At 48.2% G+C, this 6524-nt stretch overlaps 1 long non-coding RNA gene across 1 annotated transcript; it reads left to right on the top strand.

The window, feature by feature from the left end:
* The first annotated feature begins 547 nt into the window (after window positions 1-547).
* On the top strand, window positions 548-6051 carry LOC121133699. Its single transcript, XR_005870667.1, has 2 exons — window positions 548-863; window positions 5194-6051. It is a non-coding gene; the product is annotated as an uncharacterized LOC121133699 (long non-coding RNA).
* Window positions 6052-6524: the final 473 nt, after the last annotated feature.

Below are 6524 nucleotides of genomic sequence, written 5' to 3'. Positions count from 1 at the left end.
CCAGGAACCTCTGTGGCCAAAGATGGGCATGTGAATGAATGACAGCAATCAGAAGCAGGGGTCATAACTATCCAGTGGTGCCGGGCGGTGGTGGCGCACGCCTTTAATCCCAGCACTCGGGAGGCAGAGGCAGGTGGATCGCTGTGAGTTCGAGGCTGGGCTGGACCGACAGCCTCGAAAACAATACAGAGAAACCCTGTCTCGTAAAAACCATAAATAAATAAATAAATAACTGTCCAGCGTACCTCAGAAGTCCGCACGAAAGAAGCTACTAGCTGGGAAAGGCCCTTCCTCAATCTACTTTCTTTCCTCCTTCCTAGGCCTTTGGGAGTCACCACAGACCACGACGGGACTTTAAGAAAACAAGCCACAGCTAGAAAGAAGGAAGCAGTCAAGCGCCTGAGTCCCCGGCAGCACCCCGGAGCCGATGTGTGTCTCCCACATGGCCACCTGTAAACTTTTACGTAAGAGAAAAGTGAAATTTGCCCCCGGGGTGTGTTTACATCACTCTGTTTGGATGAGCCTAATCTTAACTGCCCATCAGCCCATGGAAACACTCAGCAAATATTTGAAAGGAATGCCCAGAGTGTACAGTACCACAGAGGAAATGAACACGGCCGGTGGGCGAGGAGCCATGGCAACAAACAAACACCACAGCCTCCTCAGGCGGGCCCTTGGTGGTGAAGCACCCAGGATGACTCACGTCTCCTGTGCCCTTTCTTCCCTGATCTGTGCCACCCTCCGTCTGCTCTTCTCTCTTCTGGGGCATTCTCGCCCATCAAGACCTGCCGTGGAGACTCTACCTTCCCCGGGGGATGCTACAGTGTCATCTGAAAGAGACTTAAGTGGCCAGGCACCCAGAGGTGAGAGCTGAGGAAATCCCAGAGGTGACAACAAGCCACCAGATCAAGCCGAGGACGGAATGCGTGGGGTCTCCCTCCCTTGATCACTGGCCTTGTCAGCCTGCAGGTAGTCAGACCAAGGCCTGGCTTTTGACTGGTAACCTTGGCCAAGTCATCTGGGTCACGGGGTGTTGGTAAAAATATACAAAGTAGGGGCTGGAGAGGTGGCTCAGAGGTTAAGAGCACTGACTGCTCTTCCAGAGGTCTTGAGTTCAATTCCCAGCAACCACATGGTGGCTCACAACCATCTACAATTCAATCTGGTGTAATCTTAAAAAAAATATACAAAGTAAATCAGGACCAACTTTCTGTAGCCACCTTCTGGGCCACTGTTGTGGGACACTCTTCTCTGGGCTGACAAGGCTGATAACTTGAAGTGGAGACGCTGTGATTACATGTGTGAGACCCTCACAAGATCAGGCCTTGTAGTAGGCGAAAGGTCCCTGCTCCCTGCCCCCAAATTTCAGCCACTCTCTGTTTCCTGCCCCAACTCAGTGACATGGGATCCTGGCAGGTGTGGAATCAGGCACTCTGGGTGTCACCATTCATGAGATTTTGGTGGGTCTGTTTTTGAGTCGCTCACAATCCTCCTAAGCAGCCCCCCAAACTCAATGGTTGAGCAAAGTTGACTGGAGTAGAAACTTTTTTTTAATGTCTGTTGATTGTTCCCTATCTGAGGTGTTCACGTTAGGTAGGTTTTTTTGTTAGCTTGACTCAAGCCCTGGGCACCTGGGAATAGGGACCCTCAGTTGAGAAAATGTCTCCATCAGATTGGTCTCTAGGCAAGCCTGTGGGGCATTTCCTTCATTAACGAATGGCTGGGAGGACCCAGCCCACTGTGGGCAGCGTGGCCCTGAGTGGTTGATTCCAAGATACATGCATACATGCATACATACATACATACATACATACATACATACATACATATCTCAGTTCCTCGGTTTGAACAGACAGTGGTGGCACATGCTTTTAATCCCAGCACTGGGGAGGTAGAGGCAGGCGGGTATCTATGAGGTCGAGGCCAGCCTGGTCTACAGAGAGAGTACAGGACTGTCAAGGCTACACAGAAAAGCCCTGTCTCCAAAAACAAACAAACAAACAAACAAAAAGAAAAAAGAAAGAAAGAAAGAAAAACCTATTGTGCAAGCTGTGGAGAGCAGGCCAGTAAACATGGTTCTTCTATAGTCTTTAATTTAGTTTCTGTCTCCAGGTCCCTGCCCTGACTTCCATCAGCGATGAACTTTGACCTGGAAGTATAAGCCAAATAAACCCTTTCTCCCCCCAGGTTGCTTTGGCCATGGTGTTTCATCACAGCAATAGGAAGCAAGCTAGGACACGGAGTAAAGAAAAATAAACTCCCTCAGAAAAATTCTTGGAATAGAGATAAATAGTGGAAGATTGCCTGTTACAAAGTAGGAGCTCAAATTATATTTCCAGAAACTTCTCAGGGCACAGTGGGCTTTGGGTAGGTGGCCAGCCCCTGCCATGGGAGAGCAAAATCTTCTCCCCTTCAGCCTGAATACTCCCCCTCCTTCCTCTTTTCTTAGCCTGTTCCCCTGGTAATCGCATTTCCTTCTTATTATTCCATCCTACTTTTAAATGATGGTAGACCAATCCCCAGAATCAGTCAACACCCCCACCCCCCAACCCCCCACCCCCGACACACACACACCAATGCCACATCATTTCATAGTCAGCCTCAGTGGAGACTATGGGAACTTCCCGAGTCACAAGGACATTCCTCAAGGTCATACTACTGGCCACCCTTTGTGGTGGATGAAGCCTAGAACTGGTCAGTTGCCTTAACAGAACAAGTGATCACAGGGTCCTTGGAACCCGATGATCTTTTCTGGGAAGATGGGTTACAAATACAAAATAGTCCACATCCCAGGAGAGGTCTGCAAAAGCTATTAGTGCCAGGCAGGAAAATGAACGACCCAAAAAACAACCACCAGTGGTTAAGCTGGATCCCGCGGCATTCGGCGTGTGCACTGGGTCCCACAGAGCTGCTGGGGGGAAGGGGGACACCTCCCTGGAAACGGTGTCAGGGAGAAGTGGGTGACCTCGAGAGAGAGGGCGAAGTGAAGAGGGCCTGAATGTGATGGCTGTTGGGAAGCCTTCGTGGGGAGGGACCTTTATGGGGGTAGTCAGTAAAAACAGCCTAAATGAAATACAGGGAGAGTCCGTCACGCATCTAGATCCGGGTGGGCAGGAAGCAAATAAGACCTTTTTTTTTTTCCTCTAGAACCCAGGGAAACAAAAACTCCCTTTCACTCAACAGGACATCCAAATCCAATAAAAACCACTATTAGGCAAAAGCCAGCAGGAGGAACAGAGTAAACGTAGCCTTTCTCAGCCCGTGACCCTGGCTGAACGCAACCAGGGAGACTAAACGGAAGTAGCCTCGCAGGTGCTTGGGAGCCGGCAACAGTTCACGCAGGGGACACTCACTGTGAGCCTGTTGGGTGATCCTATAACATAAGCATCTGGGTGAGCTACTGGACTGATGGTAGTGAGGCGCCCCTGCCTGCCTGTATCCCTACACAAGCGACACCATTGGCTTGAACCGGAAGCAGGCTCTCCAGTGAAAAGGCCACCGCAGAGTCCTGGGTCTATCACACCATGGTGAGGTTGGACAAGATACTCACAATTCCATTTCCCTCGTCTGCAGAAATGGGGACTGATGGCATCTGACACGCCGGGATGGAGGCATTTCTGCTGAGTTTCTGTCATCGTGGTGGTGGTTTTGTTTTAGCGCAGGCCAGCCTTGAGCTAGTAATGACAAGATCCCAGGGAGCTGGGAAGGGAAGGTCGGAGCTGCTAACATACACATTGTGAAGGCCAGAAGCCTCTGGCAAGATCCAGACTTGGACCCAGGCTCCTAGGTTCGGATCTAGCCTTTTCCCCACACACCCATTGGAATCTACTGGATACAATGCCCTGGGGTACAAACCCAAATATAATAAAGCAAGGTTCCAGTCAAACACATCAGAGCAGGCCTTGCAGAGGCAGCAGGTCACCAAGATTCCCGATGGAGCACACAGGCAATGCACCTCCCTCTGCCTTCATAGCTTCCTGACTTTCAGCAGATGCCTTGGCTGCTCTTGACTTGTCAAAAAGAATTTAATGATAAGGCCCAAGACAGGATGTTCAAAAACAAACATCCCTGTGGTTATTCTTGCTTAATCTCGGCATTCAGTTTACTGTGCTCATTTACCAGCTGTTATGGTTTGGGCAGCTGTTATGGTTTGGGTATAAAAACGCCTCTCCAAAAGGCTCACAGGGTAAGAGTTCCCAATGTTGTGTCCAGGCTTGGGACTTTGAGGGAGTGATCTGACCATGAAGACTCTGACATCGATGGGCCACACCGCTGATGGAGTCACAACCTGATGGCATTTTGGGGAGGCAGTGGAAAGCTGGAGGGGGAAGGGGTAAAAGGCCCCAGACCTTAGCACAACTGACTCCATGATGGAGGTACCATTCAGGCCACAAAACTCAGCAGGTAGACTGCACCACCTGCCAAAATGAAAACAAAGAAGTAATGTATCACAGTCCACAGCTCCAACAAAGTCTCTAAGTGGCCTGGCCTTTATTTTTGGCTTTGGTAGTTCTGTTTCTGGCTAACTCTTCCTGCTAACTGAAGTATTGCAGCATAATAAATAAAAGACCCAGAGACAGATATTGGGGTTCAAGCTTCAAGCTGAAGATCAGAAAAACAAAGCAGCCAGACACTAGCTCTTACTCTACCTCAGAATGAAAGGCGATCCTGGCTCCACCAAACCCCAGACTGCAACCCCAGACTGCTATGCTCTCTTTAGAGCACCCCAGGTAATAAATGCCTCTACCTTTTATACCCCTCAAATCCTGGGATTAAAGGTGTGAGCTCTGATTCACTCTCCCGTAGCCCTGGGATTAAAGGTGTGTACCACCACTGCCTGATCTCTATAACTTAAGGCTAACTTTGCTTTCTGAATCCTCAGGCAAGCTTTAATAAATCATAAATAATGTGTCACCACAAAGTATGTCAACCCAGGATATGTTTTTTATGCTTAAAAGCTCACCCTGAGAAAGACTTGGGGACTACACTGGGATCCCCAAACACCCAATGCAGTCAACGGCCAGCTAACAAAGACTTTCTATTGTCTTAAACCCGTGTCTGACTAGACTTCTCTGGTACCCCACAACAACCTCACTTCACGACAGTGGTGTGTAGTTATACACTTGCCAACCACGAGATGATCAACTCTCCTTTGACACAGCCTTCCGTCATGATGTTTTTACCTCACCACAGGCCTACAGGAAATACACAGAGATCTCTAAAACTACCAGCCGAAGTCAGTCTTTTCCCCTTTAAGTGGCTGCTCCAGCTGTTCTGTGGTGAAAATCTAACTCATGAAGGAATTCCTCAATTCCAGTTGTTTGCTTTCTCACGGACCTGGTCAGGGTTAACTGAAGTAAGTAAGGTCACACTGTGGCTCGGGTGAGGTGGCTGGGGTCCCCTTTTCCTGCTGTGTCTCTTATCTGCACCAAGCAGCTGCCAGGACATTCTCCTCAGAATCTTCCTGAAGCAAACTGGAGGCATGGTGCGGTCTTTAAGACCCCAGAAACAACCCCCTGAGCAAAAGGGAGGGAGGACCCTCTAGAAAAGAAAACATTAATCACACATTTTATTTACAAAGGCAACATGACAACAGCATTAGGTAATGTTTAATAACCGCTTTATTGCCGTGTAATTTACCACCATAAAATTCACCCTTCTACAGAGGACAACTCAGTGGATGTACTCACTGGGTCCTGCAATCATCTCCATCAAACTCAGAGCATCTTCCTGCTTCCCCAAGAAGAGTACCCAGCAGCAGCCATTTCTACCCACCCCCAACTCTCCCCCTCCCCCTTTTTTCCTGCTTCAAGCAATTACAAAGTTACTTTCTGTCTCTTGATTGTATAAACAAAATGATAGTCTACCTGTATTTTGGGTTTAGCTCCCTTTCTATCGTAGAATATTTTCAGAGTTTATCTAGGTGGTAGCATGGACTAATGCTTAGCCCTTTTAATGGCTGAATTATATTCTACTGTAGGCAACTAATAGTTTGTTCATTCGTATGTCAACTGATGGACTTTTTGGCTATTACAAATAACACTGATTTAAGCATTCATGTATGATTTTCTATGTGTCCAGTTGTTTGGGGCATAGATGAAACACTGGGACTGTACATGGTGCCTCTTGGGATAACTGTCAATGGTAATTTGTGGGTTTTTTTGTTGTTGTTGTTTTTTTTTTTTTTTTTTTTTTTTTTGGTTTTTCGAGACAGGGTTTCTCTGTGGCTTTGAAGGCTGTCCTGGAACTAGCTCTTGTAGACCAGGCTGGCCTCGAACTCATAGATCCGCCTGCCTCTGCCTCCCGAGTGCTGGGATTAAAGGCGTGCGCCACCAACGCCCGGCTGTCAATGGTAATTTGTATCGTGTATTCCCATAACTTGGTCCCAGTGCCGTGTCAACCCCAAATAACACACAGAAACTCTATTAATTACAATGCTGTCGGCCAACATCCAGGGATTCTCATTGGCTAGTTCTATCTTAAGTATTAACCCATGAGCCGGGCGTTAGTGACGCACGCCTTTA

The sequence above is a fragment of the Mesocricetus auratus genome, unplaced genomic scaffold (assembly GCF_017639785.1).
Source record: "Mesocricetus auratus isolate SY011 unplaced genomic scaffold, BCM_Maur_2.0 Super-Scaffold_100023, whole genome shotgun sequence".
In the NCBI taxonomy this organism is placed as follows: domain Eukaryota; kingdom Metazoa; phylum Chordata; class Mammalia; order Rodentia; family Cricetidae; genus Mesocricetus; species Mesocricetus auratus.
Note: the sequence above shows the minus strand (reverse complement) of the source record. Positions and strands in the feature narration are given on the sequence as shown.